This window comes from Rhinolophus sinicus, chromosome 11 (genome assembly GCF_057876585.1).
Source record: "Rhinolophus sinicus isolate RSI-liver-muscle chromosome 11, RSI-T2T, whole genome shotgun sequence".
NCBI classification, from domain to species: domain Eukaryota; kingdom Metazoa; phylum Chordata; class Mammalia; order Chiroptera; family Rhinolophidae; genus Rhinolophus; species Rhinolophus sinicus.
Window position 1 is genome coordinate 7,442,129 of NC_142511.1, and position 18,067 is coordinate 7,460,195.

The 18,067-nt window shown below is 45.4% G+C and overlaps 1 long non-coding RNA gene across 3 annotated transcripts; it reads right to left on the bottom strand.

The window, feature by feature from the left end:
- Nucleotides 1–946: 946 nt before the first annotated feature.
- Nucleotides 947–17,783, bottom strand: LOC109445328 (uncharacterized). Of its 3 annotated transcripts, none has more exons than XR_016022719.1 (3): nucleotides 15,139–17,783; nucleotides 11,360–11,582; nucleotides 947–10,962 (listed from the first exon to the last, which is right to left on the bottom strand). It is a non-coding gene; the product is annotated as an uncharacterized LOC109445328 (long non-coding RNA). The 3 variants fall into 3 exon arrangements; XR_016022718.1 differs by having other exon boundaries at nucleotides 14,788–17,783; XR_016022717.1 differs by having other exon boundaries at nucleotides 11,360–17,783.
- Nucleotides 17,784–18,067: the final 284 nt, after the last annotated feature.

Consider the following 18,067-nt stretch of genomic DNA (forward strand, 5'->3'; position numbering starts at 1 on the left):
AGGTGGGAAGGCTTTGCAAAACCCTTTAATGACAGTCCCAGCAAAACGGATGTTCCTGTTCCCAGAAAGCTAGATTGGAATTCCCAGGACTCGGAACACAACACTCAAGACATGTTTCACTACCTTTGGAGCCACACCTCTCTGGCAAGGAAAAGAAAATCCTACTCTGAGAATAAAGCAAGCAATGGTCATACTCAGACCTTTGGGGAGGGTGATATGAAATCTTTTTGGAGATGTTCAAAGGTGGCCTGACACTTGGGGCCCTTGTTCCTGTCTTACCCTATTATTTTTCTTGCAGTTTCTTAGCTACCAGAGGACAATCATTTGTCCCATGTCCTTTTTGTTTATAGAATCTACAGGTATGTGAAATAAGAGGATCCTTTACCTGATTTTATTGATTAGAGTGGGACTACCTAGTTGTTTCATCTGTAAGGCATTAGCCTTATTCTGCTTTTGTCCTAAAGCTCTTTGGAAATGTTCAGCAATGTGTTGGAGATCTGGTAATGGAGCTAGTTCCCTTCCCAGGCTTTGCTTACATATCAAATGTCCTATTTCTGGCTCAAGGTCACTCAGAGACATGAGGTGTGAGCCAAGGTTACCTCTGTATCAAGCATCGACTCCTGACTGCTACCTAAAGGTTTTGAAGGGTTTCTCCCTGAAGTCCTCAACACACTCATCCTTTCTTTGCCTGTGGCATGAAATTGGAATGCCATCTATTTTCTGAAGACAAACTCTGAGGGTACCCCCCAAAATACCTTGTTCAATACCTGGAGATGTTGTGAACCGCTTTGCTTCTATGCAATTCAGGGTCTTTCAGGATACACTCAAGTTTACTCCAATCTCCATTTTCCAGCCTCATTTTCGCATCTGATGTTCTGTGTCAGGGATCCCCAAAGCCACCCACCAGCTCAAAAGTTACTAGAAAGACTCATAAGACTCAGAAAAGTAGTTACATTCATGTTTGTAGTTTATTACAGCAAAGGGACACAGATTAATATCAACAAAGGGGAAAGGTACACGGGGCAAAATCCAAGAGAAACCAGGCGTAAACCAGATGTCCCCTCCCAGGGGAGTCTCATGGGGGCACATGCAGCTCTCCCAGCAACGATGTGTGACAACACGTGCTGCCTCCCAGAAAGCTCACCGGGCATTAGCATCCAGTGTTTTTGTTAGAGGTCAGTTCTTTTTATGATGCTTCAGAAAACATTTAACAAATTCCTTTAGCTCAGTCTGATAGCAGATCTTAAAACGAATCACGGAGATTTGGCTCTGTTCTGAAGGGGTGTAACGTTCAAAGGCAATTGAGCTTTGCGGCTTCTCCTATCTCAGTCGACGGCCTTTCCGGACATGAAAGCCACACGCAGGGAATTACCCTGGACTTCTCTCTTTTCTCAGTCCCCACGCCCAGTAAGTTATCAGAAACTGCTTCCATTTCCTGGTCAGTGTTAATTTGTTTACAGAGTAGTTAAATGCAGTGATTGGAACACGTGCATTGCTGTGTGTTAAGGTAACATAATAAGCAGACGCCACACGTGAGGAAGGAAGTAGCACATTGCCTAGCATGCACTTAAACAGGCATTTATTGGTTACAAAAGATTTTCATAAAAATACATTTTTCTAGAAGTGCCAGTTTCATTTGGTGAAGCTCACTAGTTCATAACAGAGATCCACAAATGCTTCGGTGTTTGTCATCTCCTTTTACTGAGGTTTTGAGTCTCTCTATTCTTTGCTTGTAGCAACGAGAACTGCTGGCACATTTTATCATTATGCAAATAAGTAAACCAGCCTTTCCATAACTTGCTTAAGATAAATTCTTAATTTTCATTCAAAAGAAAAGACAGGACTCCTTTGCAGAATAACCTTAGTCCCGAGCTGTTTTGCAAAAAAACAAGTCTTTTCGATAGTGACTGTCTATAACTTACATTTCTTCTGGTAAGATTGCAGAAGGCATCAATCACATGCACATCTGGAAAGATAGATGACACACAGATAGATGATAGACCAGGAAAGCCATGGTAAAATATCTACAGGCTTTGTTCCTATTATAGGGGCTAAATTCGGGGAGGTTATGGAGTTTCTCTCCACATAGTTCTTTTAAACATCTGTGCCCTTTAGAACAGCTTCTCATAGATCAAACTCTTGCGCTTCCAAAGCCTGCAGCACTTTCTGCCATCTACCTACCCTTTCCTGCCAGCCCACAATTGTGCCTCTCAGCATTGTGATTCTGGATTGCTCCTGTGACTCTTCCAAAATTCCTTATGATGAGTCTGAAGAACAGTTTCTTGGCACCGTGGGTAAATAAGACAGAGGAAGAAGAGCAGTTGGGCCGGTACTTACTGAGTTCCGGGAGGTTAGTACAACTCTCGCCAAATACACTGACCCTACCCATCACTCAACTGAAAAGCTCAGAAAATAACTCCCTCTATTACTGCTTTAGACCCATGTGGATTCTAACAAATACCTCCCTGTATACTGGCAACATCCTGCCAGTAAAACCTTTCAATTTGCGTCTTCAACTTTCTGAGCAAAAATTGGCACATACTCTAAAAGCCTCCCTCTTCATACACAAGGACACCAGCCCTGGATGAGTCAAGAAGACGAGAATGACGTCACTGCCTCCTATGTCTGACACTCCAGCTTGTAGTCCAGGAAAATCAAAGCAACAACTTCTCAGGGCACCAACAACCCCTTTTCAAGGACACTTTCTCCTCAGTGAATGCAAACCTTTTAAAGACAAGGTACAGAGTTAAAATGGCAATACTGACATAGCATACTGGGCTTACTAGGGTGCACTCACAGCACCATTAGAGGTTCTTCTAAGTCATAGAGGCCAAAGGGCACTAGTGATCCCAGAGACTCAAGGAACCCATGCCTCAGACACAGCTGTTTGGAAGCTCCCATCAAATGGCCTCCTGACTCTCACCTTCGGCTCAGTGTTTAAAACCATTGTAGAGAAAGGGCAGTTAGCAAATACCAAGTATCCCATTAGTCTCACTGAATGGTCCCAAACCGAAGACCTTGTGGTATGAAGCATTTTCTCCTGTTCAATGCAAACACTTCCACATGGCGCTGCCTTCAGAACTGCGTGCTGGAGAGAGGGGCCTTCGTGGAGGACGTGGTCTGCATACACTTCAGGAGTGGTTTCCAACTGTGCTCCTTGGGACCCAAGGGGACCCTGAGTTCCGCGACATGTTTTGGTTCTACAAATGTTTTGACTCCCACTTATAATTCTTTAAACTGTAATAAGACTCAACACAATCTCAAATGTGCTCTACGCTAACTTTGGTACTGAGACAACTAACCAATGGATTAACTTCATGCAGCTTCATTAATTCATTTTCATGCAGACCTTGGAGAAAAACGTCCACTGTCCTAGCTGGGGATATATTTGAAAGTCTTGTAAACGGTGGAGTCATTGATCATGAAGTCTGCAGCTCTGCACTGACTGAGCTGTTTTAAATTCAAACATGTGCAAGTACAAATCAAAAAGTAAACATAAAATTGTATATAGAATCTAATCCTTAAGAGGAGATCAGGCAAGGTTGGTTTTTTCATTCACTCTTTCATAAAACATTTATTTTATGCCAACGAGGTGGTGAGATCTTCTCTAGGCACTTTTGTATCACCATGAATAAAGTTCACGCACATTTATTCAGTCTGTACTGAGCTACAGTACTTTGCAACAGCAAGTAAAATCAGAACACTTTTCATTGTGTCACTGTCATAAAATTGATAGGTTTAGGATTATTTATAAGTGTGGGGTATTTATTGATGGATTTTTGTATCTACAATAAAGAAGTGAGCTAGTTGTTAGATACTGTTGTGATTCAACTTTGAAACCAGAAAGTTCTACACATCCTCTTGAACACTTTTGATCCATTTGATGGAAGAGAATCTTGAAATTGCAAAGTAAGCTGCTTATCTGTTTGGATCAGGATTTTCTTGATACTGTTTGTCCAAAACAGATTATAGAAATAAATCAGATATTGAGACTTGTGTAAGACTGCAAACGTCAGCCACAATCATGATTTCCAGTGTTCATGTTCATCAAAGTAGACTCAGCATTCTCTTCGACTGACTTTGTAAGAATTAGGAAAAAGTATTACTATGACTTCATGAAATAAATTTATACTTACACAATGCTACCTTTGTGTGTTTCATGTCTTGGGAGACTGAGTAAGATTATATCTGGAAAAAATTATGTTCCTGATATTTTTTAATTGCCGGTCTAAAGAATCCCGTGGACAGAGGGAAAGAGAGGGTTAGATGAGTTCCATCATCATATATTGAAAAAGAGATCAGGGAACTATCAGGGCTTCCAGTTACTAATATAGGAAAAGAAACACAAACAGGAGAATTTCTTATAAGAATCCTGTAAGGTTCCACAACGTTTTTAATTCCCACAAGTCTTTTTTTTCCCCTTTCTCCTTGCCCTTTCAAAGTATAGAACACTTTAAAGATGCTAGAACCCTTAAAGCAAAAGAAGGTCTATAGGTCTATTTTATGGGACCACAAAGAAGAGAGCAGCGAGGGAAACTGTGTCCCACCCTATTCTAGAAATGTGGCCAGCCCTGAGAACTCTGCTTTGCTCCTGAATCCCAAGCCCTCCAGCCTCACCTGTGCTCTCAGTGTGGGTGGCAGTCTTTTCCCTAATGAAACTTCTCTTTCTCCTTACTTACAGCAGTTATTACAAACATGCGACATGCCCCCAAGTTCCCTACTGTACCCCAGCCTTCCTCAAAGTACACATAGAACTAGGCTTTAAAAAAAGTCAATTTCTAATCGGTCCTCCGGAGAACCCTTAAAATCATGAGCACCGGAGAATAAGGGAAAAGAATTAATCACAGGGTGACGGAACCGCCATTCTAATTTCCTACTTTCAGAACAACTTATTTCAGTGTTTACCTCAAATTTTAAATACTGCTCTCTAAAATGAGAGTTCTGACATCACAGTTTTAACTTTCAAGTCAGTGTTAGGGCTGGAGAATCAGAATACTGTTCCAGGTAACTTAAGGCCACGGTGACATGTGGACAGACTTACCCCAGGAAATAAGCTGCATACATACCTGAATCCACCGTTCTGGGGGTTGGCCACGCCCTGGAATCACCTGTGGAGCTTTTGAAACCAGTGCGGCCTGAGCCAAGCCTCCTGAGGGACGGATCTCATTGCTCTGAGGTGCAGCTGGAGCATCACAAGTTTCAAATCTCCCGGAGGTGATGCTGGCGTGCAGGCAAGGCCATAAAGGTGCGAAATCAAAGCCAGTCATTAATCCCTCCCACTCCCAAAACTAACAGAAATGGGGTATTTGTGAGGTTGAGTTATATGCAATTGTCCAACAGTCAACTATTTTTTACCTACCAACATGACAACTTCATATGGTTTGTTGAGTATCGGAAATTGGAGGAAAGAGGATCTTTGTTATGTAGTGACAGAAAGTTTAGCAATACTGCCACTTGCAGTAATGTGGAAAATAAAAAATATACCAATGAACTGGGTGATCTAGCTGGAGTTATCTACAGGCAAAATGCTTGAAGTGGTTATAGGAAATATAAGAGGAGAAAGATATACCAAAGGAAGGACTATTAAACATGAAGGAAATGGGAATTTATGGCTTTGAAAATCCTCAGCCACTCTGCACAGCAAAGGACACTAAAATTAAGACATGGCTTACTGAGCCAAGATCAATCCGGGGCACTGCCAGGAAAGCATCTTCTACAGATGAGCTGAGGGTACAGCTGTAATATTCGTAAAAACCTCAGAAATATCAAAGTATATCAGATATACCTCAGTATCCGATTCCATTAGGAAAAAAAAAAAAAAGATCCTTTAAAAATGTCAAGGGTACGCCTAACTGATCCTCTGAACTCAACAACGGGACTTCTAAGAAGCTTCCGGGGGTTGAAGCGTTAGTATTGGGCAGAAGATACACTAGGGAAAGTTTCCAGCAAGGGCAGTGTTCATAGTAGTTATGCTTGGCATAGACAAACAATAATGGCAGCCATTCCCAATTAACTGCTTATTTTCTGTTTACACGTTGTGGCCCAATGACTCTGTGATTCAGTAGACCCTGGGCCTCCGAGAAGCTAACATTATCACCTTCACTGTTTACCAGGAGCCCCAAAGATCTCTGACATGTGGAGACGTATAACTTTACAGAGGCACAGATTTCAACCGCATATGCTACGAGGCTTCTGATCGTGAGTGAAATCATTTAGCAGTGAGCGAGCCAAACATCCGGGGACTTGTTGAGTCCCACACTCAGAAATGAAACCTGAGAGCCAAAGCACAGGATTTGTAGCAGATGACTTAATGGCAAATGGGTACTTGTCATTCTGGGAACAAAAAGGAGGGAGGAAACTGACATGGCAGCACTGCACTTCACAAGGGACCTCAGAGAGGAAAGAACCCCAAGGGCAGAGTGGCTGCCGGTGGGTGGGAAGCTTAGCTCCTGGGAACTCTGACAAAGAGAGGAGAGCAGAACAGTCTGACCTGAGCCCGAGATGGAAGCCCAGCGCTGGGCGGAGCTCCCGAAGGCCCATGTGCAGCTCACACCCAGAACCAAGGCAAAGAGACAAGCTAACATCCTTACTGCCCCGTCAGCAAGAAGATTCATGTCCCTTTTATTATCCTAAGTAGAAATGACTTAGAGCACAGCATGCTGGCCAGGACGTGAGGGATGGCAGAGGCCCGGATGTAAGACAAGCAGGAGCGACACAACATCCGCAGGCTCCTTGCCCAGAAGGGCAATCCCTCAAAACAGCGAGTCTTATTTGGGGAGAGACATCAGGCTCCGAGGACCCATTTGTGTGACTTGTTTCAGCTCCATCTTGTACTCAGGGTGTCTGGGTAACTCTTCCCAGTGAATAATAAGCCCATCTTACCTCCTTAGGGGATTCTGCACCTGTAGGGGATACATTACCCTGGAAATCAAATTAAATGCCCATTCATATTGAGCTCATCTCGCTTGTCACCGAGGGCTGGGCACAGCAGGTGAGGGACAAGCTGCTGCCAGGGCTGGGACTTGGGAGGAAACGTGTTTAAGCATCTAGTTCAGTTTCGACACTTGGAAATCATCCATCTTGACGAGGAAATGAAATCAGCTGATCTTCTGTTTTGCTACTTTGAAAGCACTGAGACATTTCTCCGCATCAGAGAATGGGTGTGTGACCCGAAAGGACACTTGCTCTCCCTACTTCATCCCGGCAGCTATACGCTCTGAGCAGCAGATGTGAACACGAAGGAAAGAAAAGGGCCTTCCTTAGTGTCCAGTCCGGCAGGGGTGGTCTGAGCCAACAGAGAGGTCAGGGGTACAGGGAGCCCCAAATGGCAGTTAATTTTAATGTTAGTTTTAATCGGCCTTGGCCTACCCTAGATGACTCCTTGCACAACAAATGCATCCTCCTAACTATTAGTTTCATCAACCCCAGTATCGGTTGGACTAATAGTGAAGTTAGTTGGTACTAAGTCCCTCCCAGTACACGGGGCCCATCGCCATGCAGAAGCAGGACTGGGGCTGTCACACTGACGGGTAATTGGGCGTTGACAGGCACTGCCCCTCAGGGCATCAGGCACACCGTTGACTGGGTATAAACTGGTTACACAGGGTTCTGGGTCAACAGGCCCCCCAGACTCTCCAGTAACCCTTCAGTGATGGTTTCTCTTAATGGCGCTGACCTTACCAGTACTGAGACGCGGGAAGTGGCCTCAAGTCACCACACTGGTGCTCACCTCCAAGCCTTCACGCATCCCGCCGGCAGGACCCTTATTCTTGAACTTCGCTGGACGTTCTCCTCCAACTGGATGACTGAGCTCACGATAGCTCCTCCTGGCAGCCTTCTCTATGGGCGTCCTAATCATCATTCATGAATCCACGGCACCCTGCACGTGGATTTGTGCAGAAAGGCACTCAATACATGTGTGATGGAGAAATGAGTCAGTTACCCTGCGCTTAGCACTTTTTACGCTCTGTAGTAATTGCCTGTTTTCTCATTTATCACTCTAAGTACTGTGAACTCCTGGAGGACAGGAAACTTATTGTCTTCATTGGTATGTCCCCATTTCTAATAATTCATAGCACAGAAAGGCACTTAAGAAATGGGGGAAGAGTCCACCTATTCCAATCTTGGGAAGCTGACTTTGTTGTTTACAGATTATACTTAAGTAAGCTAACTTTTGTGTAAATCTTTCTGACATATAAATACTTTCATATGTCTTACCGTTGCTTATCCTCATGGGAGTTGGGAAGGGGAAACCTGTGAATTACATACTAGTATTGTTCCCGTTGTACAGATGAGAAAACTAAGGCTCAGGAGGTTGCATGACTTGCCTATAATCACACAACTTATAGATGAAGCAAGAACTCAAGCTGGGTTCCCTGAGCTCTGCATCTATGCTCAGTTGTTTTCTAATTAACAATAAAATTTATTCTCATCTCTTACCCACAAGTCCTTTCTTCCAGAAGTACCGTCCTCTCAGCTGGCTATGAACTACCATCCATTCAGGGGTTAGCTCACTGTAGTTTAAGGGTGAAGATAAAAACACATACAGAGGTCTTTGCCTTTTACGATGACACTCCTGAAAATGACGTCCGAAAGAGTAAGCCCCTCAGCTGCAAGAATTTCAGACGCCAGGCCAGGCAAGGAGAAGGTGGTGGATAACCAGAGGCAGTGAGCTGGGTGACCCAGGTTATGTGTTTTAAACAAACAGTGAGACAGTAAATCAAAGAAGCCAAAAACACAGTTAGATCCTCTTCCTGATTAAGATGTGAGTGGTCAAGACCGTACAGCGGGTTTCTGGAAGCGCTCAGAAGAGACAGAGGGCAGGAGAGCCTGCGGGCTTCCGTATTCACCAGGGCCCCACATCAGACTTTTGATCTTCTCTGCAAATGAAGTTCCTCATACAGCCCTGAAAATACACTGACAGGACTGCAAGGCGACAACTCCTCATTCAACCTACACTGCGTTCGTGATCACACAACACCGCCTGCCTGTAGTGCAGGATGACAGTGAATTCATGTTGTTCTAGACCTTGTGACGACCACAATACATTGAGCGGCATTTTTTTCTGGAAAGATTTCTGATTTTCAGGTCACATTTTTAATTGCTTCTTTCATTGTAATACACAAGGAGCCTCAGAAAATACTGAGGTGGCCCAGGGGTCTCGCCATATCTGAGAGGCTCTGCTCTCGACCCCTCAGAATCTTGTTCTTCTCACTTGAAAAAACACGAGGGTTGAGTAAATGACCGCGGAGGTCCCTCTGGGTTTGGCCACCCCATAGGGCATGAGAGCCCCAGTTGTCAAAGTGTGTTTGTCAGCGCTCTGTGGGCCCCTGAATGCTCTTTCGGCAAAAAGGAGGAAGGAGGGAAGGGAAGTGTACAGGTCACTTCTGACCAATACACGGATACTCTCTTTGTGGGGTAGTGAGGGAAGGCAGGCCGGGAAGTAGGAAAACATGGGGATCGTTTTTGCAGGATACTTTCCGTTATTCACAAAGTCACAGTGAGACCGGCTGTGGTCTAAAATAAAGAGCCCAGAACATTCTTCTGGGGAGTTCAGCTCTCTGTCCCAGACTGCCCCAGGAGCAGGGCCCTCACCTGGAGCTGAGCTGCCCTGGAAGGCGTACGCATAGACGCTCTACCTTGGGATCTGGGCCACAGAAGGGCTGGCCATTTGTTTCTGTCTCTAGAAGCTCTGCAAAGGACAGTGACACAGGGCCACTGCTGCAGCCTGGGGAGGCAGGGAAGACAGGTGCCCACAGGAAGTCAGGCTGCCACTGGTGCTGCTGGAGCTTAGCTAAACAAACATTCTGCCTGTGCAACTGGCAAATGGACTTCCTCGGACTAGGGAGGGGCGTGTGGCCAGGGGAATGAATGAGGGAGGAAACCTCATGTTACCACCCCCTTCTGAGCCACTTCCTGACCTTGTGCTAGGCCAGTAACCCTGACCTGGTTCATTTAGGACCCTCCTTCTCTTCCGATCCAGTGAGATCCCACTGATCAAATGTCCCTGTCCCCCAGCAAGGATGCTCTGCCTTCCTTATCCCTTTTCTGGGTACCCCAGGAGGATACACGCATCTCCCCCAAACTTCCCACCATGTATGACACCAGCTGGAGCTGTGGAGTCCAGCCCAGCCCCCAACTTGCCGTATCTCCCAATAGAGTGCAGACTGTAAATTCAGTACTTCTCGTAAAAAGTGACCATGGCCACTGCAGCTGAATCCCTCTGACTTCCCTCAAACCCTAGGGGTGACCCAGGTCTGGACCCTGCTTCCCCTGCCTTTGTTTTTCGAGGAGGATCTATGTAAGACGAGAGAACCACCCGGCTTCCAGCGGGGGAGATATTTCCTTGTAGAAGATCTACTGATTTTGTGAAGCCCCCAGAAAGCAGCCAGAGGGGTCGGGCTCTACAGAACATTTTAATGTTACGGTGACTGGGGAAAAAAAATCCTGCTATTGTGGGACCCTAAGAAGATATACAATCGATGTCTCCAGCCCTGTGAAAAGCTGCCACAAAGAAGAGGGATTGGATTCGATCATTTATTAATCCCAAAGGAAGGGCTAGGCCGGTGCTGGAGGTTAGTGGGAGGCCAATTCCCGCCTGATGTACCATATCCAGCCTCAAGAGGTGGTAAGCTCCCCGTCACTGGGAGTATTCAAAAAATAATCTGTCAAAAATGTCAGACACATTTCAAAACAAAAAATAGATTTCAGGAGACTCAAATTGCAGTTGAGCTCAATCTTTTTAAAATTCAGTGGAAAGAATGGACGAGTGTGGGCATAGCGGGGGGCGGAGCAAAGGGATTTCCTATTCTCTTTTTGGAGTTCAAATCTCTGTCCTCTGGTTCTTCCCGGACTTCAGGAAGCTCCAGAACTTACGAGTGAGATAGTGCACTCAGCACAGCGCCCTCAGGGAGGGTGGGCTGAGGAAAGATGGGGCCTCCTCAACGCCAAGCATCTGTGATTCTGTTAAGAAAAAAAGCAAAACAAAAGAAAAAAACCCCCGGGAGGTAAGGAAAATGCTCCAAAATCATTCCCGGACTGAATATTTAACAAAATTGGGTTTTGATTTTTCTTTAATAAGGCATCAGTGGCTCTTTTTAAGCAACAAAGAGAGTGTTTTATGCAAATTTGCCCTCAGGGCTTTTATTAAGATGTTAACATCTTTCTTGTCACAATATCTACCTTATTACAATGAGTCATAGCACGTCTCTCTTGCTGAGACAACTTTGTAAGATAAACTCTCTGCGCTCAGAGCTGGGCCTAAGTTTTTTTTCTTTTTAAGTGAAAATCCCTTCTTGAGAGTTCTAAGGAAACGGTTGGGAGATAGATTTAAAAAAACAAAATAAAAAACAAAATGTACCTCTAGTGTCGTGAGACCAGTGGTGAACCAGGAAATATTCCGGGTGAAGAAAGTGGGTTTGCTGTGTCCTGATGGTTACGATTTGGCTCCCAAGGGACGGAATTCATCTCTCTAGTGTTGGGAACATGCTGGAATCATTCTGCCTCTAGCTCTCAGTCCCTCTCTGGGCCACGGGTCAGTATGGTCACACTGTTTTTCCTCTGCAGGGACTCATTCCATGGGCCTGAAATGGAAAAGGAGGTGACAGGAAAATAAACACCACATACCCGTAGACGGTAGGTCTCAAGAAATAACTGAGGTGGTATTAGGCCGTACGTTAGCTCGGACTCTAGAGTCCAAATCCCAGCTTTGTAGTTTACTCGCTGCGCAGCCTTGGGCAAGGTGCTTCACCAGGCACTTACCGGTTTTCTCTGCAGCTCATACCTACTGCATAGGGTGCTGAGGAAATTAAATGAGATCATGTCCATAAAGGACATAGCACAGAGCATGGTGAAAATAAAAGGTCAATGACAGCTGGCTGTTACTCTCATCACAACCATCACTTCTTAGAATCTCTTGTAATTTTCCATAAAATACATAGAATTCCTAATGGTTCTGCTTAATGGCTCTTACATGGTGTCCTCTTAAAATTTTTGTATATATTAATACTTTCCCCATGTTACCTGTATCTGAATAGGTTTCCATTTGTGGCCAATGGTTTTATAATATTCCTTTGAACTAATAAGGTTCTGGTTTCTTAACTTCTCCCCTGTTTGTATTTCAGTCTTTACTATTAAAAGCAATGCTCCTAAACACCTGTAGAAAATAGTTTTTACACTACAGGCAGTCATTTCCTTGGCTCTCCCAGAAGGGGAAACACTGGCTCAACGTATGGACTCGGGTATGGGTGTGTCCTCTCAATATAAAGATTGACACTGGTGATGGGGGGAGAAGTCCAGTGTGCAGGGAAGTGCACTGGCACCGGGTTTTACTATTTTAGCTTGTTTTGCTAATAGATATGAAGTGGGACCTCACACTTGCTTTACCGTTTTCTTTTTTTTTTTTTAATTAGTTATATACGAGATGGATTACCTTCCTCACTGACTTACTATTGCATTTGGTATTTGTCTACATTCTCCAGCCACTGATTCAATGGACAGTGGTTTCATCCTTTAGACATGTACGGGTGTAGGCTCTTTGTATATTTTGAATTCAGACTTTTCTCTGCCATGTCCACGGTACACGTGTCCCATTCATTTCCTCTGTCTCTGAGTTTTGCTGTTTTTCATTCAGTTTTAAGTCAATGTGGGTCTTAACCTACCATCCTTATTACTGAAAATGTTAATGATTCAAGCAAGGAAGAAATGAACTCTCCTTCACAGTTGTTTAAGGATAATATTCCATTTTCATCTTATTTTCTTAATATCGTGTCCCTACTCCACTGGGACGTACGATGCTGTAAGGCGTAAGTTACAGATCTGGATTTTTCTCCACCTGCTACTCCTGAGCCCAACAAAACGTACAATTATGTGATTCCCTGTGGTTCCTTACACTTCACTTGTCAAATATTTAAAAAATATTTTTTCTTTAGCCTCTATTTCTGGAGTATCGATTATCTCCCAATGACCTATATTCTGTTTTTAAGCCAGTACTATAGCATCTTAATAATTGTCACTATATTTAAAAAAACAACAAAAAAACCTGCGAGAGCAAATTTCTAGTAACCAGCACGGTACCTGGCATACAACAGAGGCTCATTCAATGTTCACGGAAGGAATGAACATGCAAAGCTTTCCAGATATTTTTATTCTTATGTATCATGATTTACAATAACCCCAATTATTTGGGGTATTTTCACTGTTACTTTTTATAGGATCAAAGCTGCAAGAGAACACTGTCATCTACTGTACTTGCTTTGTCACTCAGGAGTAAGTTTTCCTCCTTTTTGATGGGAGTGTAGAACTGGAGGTTTGTCACACTGTATTTAAGAATTTTATATGCTGTACTTTAATCCCCCTTGCTTCTGAGATTTAGGTTGTAAGATCCCAGCTACTTTATATTTCGCTTCTTATTTCCTTCATATATCCTCTGTCTTTAAAGCTTCACAATGGCATTTTCTGATCGTCTTTTTTCAGTAATTAATCTTGAAAGGGACGCTGTGTGATTAAAGTCTTCATAAAGAAGCTCAGGGAAACTGTCTACTGTTCTGTCTTTATTTACTATTTCTATATTTGTTAAGCTTGTCTGCTATTTTCCATAGAGGGAATCTTCGTAGTTTGTTAGTCTGTGATGTTTTTCATGATTACAATGCTCTATTTATTTAATCTATGTTTTTGTTTAATTTTGCAACTCACCTTATATCTCATTTATTGTTTGAGAGTCAATTCTAGAATTTTTATTTCTAACCACATTCGATTTTTTTTAACGTGGTATCTATTATGTAACTATAGTCTCAACCTATTTGTGATTATTATTATTAATTATTCAGACTTAAATTTTCTTTCATTTGTTTCCAGGCATATTTTCTCTATTTCCTGAACCCTGCCTTGGATGTATATTTGTTTCATTTCTGTCACTATTCACATTTTTCCTGGGCTTTTACAGATTGCTTTTTTTTTTTTTCCTGCTTCAGAACTTGTATTAATAAATTTGGGTTACTTTCGGCAGGAGCTGGGCTTAGGGTCCTTTGAACAATGTTGAAAAGTGCCAGTGCCTGGCTGTGGACACGTCCAAATGATAAAAGTCATAGGTGACCCAAGGAAGAGAAGAGTTAATTGACCTAGAGATGCTTGAAAGAGAGGAAACGGGAGGCTGGTTCCAACAGTACGTTGATGGGAAAAAGCGGAGACCTGGCGCATCTCCAGGTGGGGTGGGGGCAGGAGGAAGCACAGATTCACACTCTCTTTGTCTTGTAAGTCACAGTCTCAGGTTTCAGATAGACCTGCAAGACGAACAGGAAGATAACTGGCCTCACAAAGAGGCAGAAATCGGAGAAGTTTCTGGAAGACGGATGAGCCAAATTTATGGTGCTTTGTAAACATGAAAGCTTAATGGGAAGAGTTTAGTAAGAGGTCATGATCATACACTTTACAGCCAATGGGAAGTTAGAAATGGAGCCTAATGGCTGCTCCTACCTGAGCCGATAACGCAGATGAGGTTGGGTGTGTAGTTTTGGTGAACAGGACAAGGTTGCAGATCTCAGCTCTCACAGGGCTCACTCCTCACCCGAGGTTGTTACAGGTACAAACAATCCTGGTGAATCGCCAGGTCCCTCACAGAGAGCAGGAGTGGGGGGGTGGGGTGCGGGGGGCATGGGCGTGGAATCTAGAAAAGCCAGGGTCTGGACAATGAAATATCACCCGCGTGTTCCCAGCATTGACCAGATGACCCAATGTGTTCCCTAGTGAGGAGTGGCTCGGCCAGCTGCCAGGTGTGAGGAGGTGGCTTACCTGCCTCGCCATCCCCCACGTTTGATGCTTGACAAGCTCTGAGCTCACGCTCTCTCTCAAGCAGGTTTTGTTTCTGGGATGAGAGCTCACGATCCATCAGGAGCTTTCCAATCTGCTGTGTGCTGTGCTGTGCTTTGTTTTGTGACCTCCCCGCGTAGAAGTAACAACAGGGGCAGCATCTATCGGAGACTGATTTGGGCATAGTTTTGGGAAGAAGTCCTGCAGGGATAGAGCGGGCAGCCCCAGGAGGCGGGGAGTTCTCTGCATCCAGTTATTGGATCCATCTTTGGTGGGAAGACTGGAGACGAGGGTGGTTATCATGTAAACAGCTAGACGAGACCACCGGCTAACCTGAGGTTCTGTGCGATGAGGGAACAGAAGGCAACTTCCAGGTCTTCATATGGAGGGAGAGGCAGCTGCGTGTAAGTGGTGAACAGAATCCTCGGGAGGAAATCAGGGCGCTGAAGTCATATCTTGGTCTGTCAACTCTTACAGGCTACGTGACCTGAAACAGACCCTTGAACTTTCTTTCGGCTGTAAAAGAATGGGTTTAAACGTATTTTAACCGCAACCCGTAAATCCTGCTGACTATACTTCCAAAACATCTTTTCTCTTCATATCTTTCCCCTCAGCGTCTGCCGGACCCTGGTCATTTCTCAGCCAGACTATTACACGCGTTTCCTAAGGAGACCCCTGGTGTCCTCCAGAGTCTAACCCCTAATCCAGCCTCCAGAGTGTCCTTTCTAAAACGCAGCATGCCTGACGTCACTCCCCTGCTTACCATTGCTCAGAGGCTCCCCAGTGCCACCGTGCAAGGGACGGCCTCCTGAGTACGGCCATCGGACTCCCCAGCCTGCAGGCTGTAGGCCCCTGAGAGCAGGGACCACTTGCGGCTCATTCCAGCATCCCCAGGACTAAGCACCGCACCCATCCCAGGAAAGAGCTCTGTGGATATTAGCTCAGTGAATGACTAACAGATTTCCTGTCAGCCCTGATATAACAATATCCCGATGTCAGCATTTGGGATATAACAATATCCCAAATGACAGCATCTCCAAAGCACAATGCCTGACGCGCCTCTGTATTCTGACGTGTTCTCAGCCTGTCTAGCCCTACCTCGTGTCATTTCTCTACATTCCCCCCCACCACCCACCCTGCCTTTTCTAGTGGTTTCAGAACAGAAGTTGTAGTCTTTTCAGAACCGAGCATGGCCTTTGAAAGGGTGCCTGACTTTGAAGGCATCTGCAGAAAAGTCTCAGGGTGCCCCAAGGAGACAAAGGTCACAGCCCTGATATGAAGCAATTAATTGCGCCCCTGCCAGAGGCTCCTGGGGCTCAGGCCTGTGAGAAACAGTGGGAGCCAGAGCTTGTGGGGGGGGAGGGGAACCAGAGCCTACCGGAGCCACACTCTCCTCCACGCCCATCAAAAAGGAATAAATAAGATGAAAGGGTTGATAGGGAAAAAGGGGGGCCCATTATAGGCTGAGGTCAGCACCCAGGCTTTGGCTCTGCTCCTAAGGGGAGAGGAAGGCCCCACCAGGTAGGCGGCAGCAAGAGGAAGGCAGCAAGCGGCTGGTAATTTATTGGGAGGCAGGAAAACTGCTGAATTTGACACCAGGAAAGGGAAGATGTCAGCTCGACATCTGCTCCTGACACCTCAGCAACTAATTATTTCTCTGTGCACTGTGGGTCGGCAGGTGGAAGGGCCCAGGGGCAGGCCGAGCCCTGTCAATAAAGCTGAGTTTGGCTGGCAAAATAAATCAGTAAATAAGTAAACACAACCCACAGCCACCCGAAACAATAACAGCCACGCATGCCCCCATAGGACCAACTGGCCTTTGTGCCTATAGGGCAGAGCAGGGGAGCAGAGGCCAGCAAGGCCAAGCCCAAGCCCCCAAGGAGTACTCGCCCCCACTGCTGGGCCCCTTATTCCATAGCTGCTGGAAATCGCATACTCCCTCCGTTTACATCTTCCTTACAACTGCAACCTGTAAGGACTGGAAAGACCAAGAACATTTTTTCAGCGAGGCTTTTTCTAAAACTCAGTGTCTCTTCTTGCATTGGACTGAGGCAAAGTTGCAAGTTTCTTTGGGAAGCGGTTTCTGAATCCTTTTCCCTCTTTCAAGGCCGAATCCCTGCCTCTCTCCACACCGCTCACCCTCCTGGGTCTCCAGCAAAGGGAAACATCTGGCCAACTTCTTCACACACCATTATCAATTGAATCAGTGACAGCTGGTTTTCATATCTTGTTCCCTAGACTGGCCAAGGATCGTTGCTGGAAACCTGGTGCCTGATGTATAGCTAGAGTCCAGTCAAAGCTGGAGGGAGAGAGGGCGGAAAGGAGGGAGGGATGATGTTGGCGGGAAGAAATGAATGTTACCCCTTCAGGGCTCCATTAAAGAGACAAAAAGCTGAATTCAAAAATGCTAATTAGGGTAAGGAACTGCATCCTTGGAACTGTCCAACCCAGAGAGAGAAGTTGAAGCTCTGGAAAGATGGAAAGGGGATGACAGTGGCTCCCTGTCCGACAAGGAAGAGGTCGAAACCACCATAATTGCATTGGTCACTACCGAGTGTTTTAGTCAAAGGGGGTGGGGAGGGGTTGCTGGGGAGAGAAGGGACAAGTGCAGCCAAGGTGACCAGGTGCAAAGAGTGATGGCTCTAGACTCCAGAGTCAGCCATTGCTGTGTGCCTGGCCAAGTGCCATCAACTCTCTGAGCCTCAGTTTCCTTGTCTGTAGAATGGGGATAGGAGAACCTTCCTCAGAGGGTGACTGTCAGTAGGAGCTTCCTCCACTCTGCATTTAGAAGCTTTTCCAAGACATACATCTGACTAGGTCGCTCCTGCTGGAAACCCTTTCATGACTCCCACAGCACGTGGAAAAGAGCCCAGGTCCTCCACACAGCTGGCGAGGCCCCACCTGGTCTGTGCCACCCATCTTTCCTTCTCTCCCTTACTCCTCTTTTTTGCTAGGCACACAGATCTTCTTTCAGTGCCTCCAACTTGACTTGCTGCCCCACCCCCCTCCCCACTGCCCCCAAACCTGCTCATTCATGTGCTGGAATATTTAGTCCTTCCATCTTTGCCTAGTTACTTACACTGAAGCCGTTACTTCCCCAGGATAGTCTGCTCTGATCTGCCTTCCCAGGCCAAATCCTCTTACGATATAGGGAATTCGATAGCCCACACCACCTTACCACTTCCACCACTAGCAACCTGGTCCAAGCCCCGTCATTTCCCCTCCAGGCTCCAGCCACAGCCTCCTGTGGGCCTCATTCCTG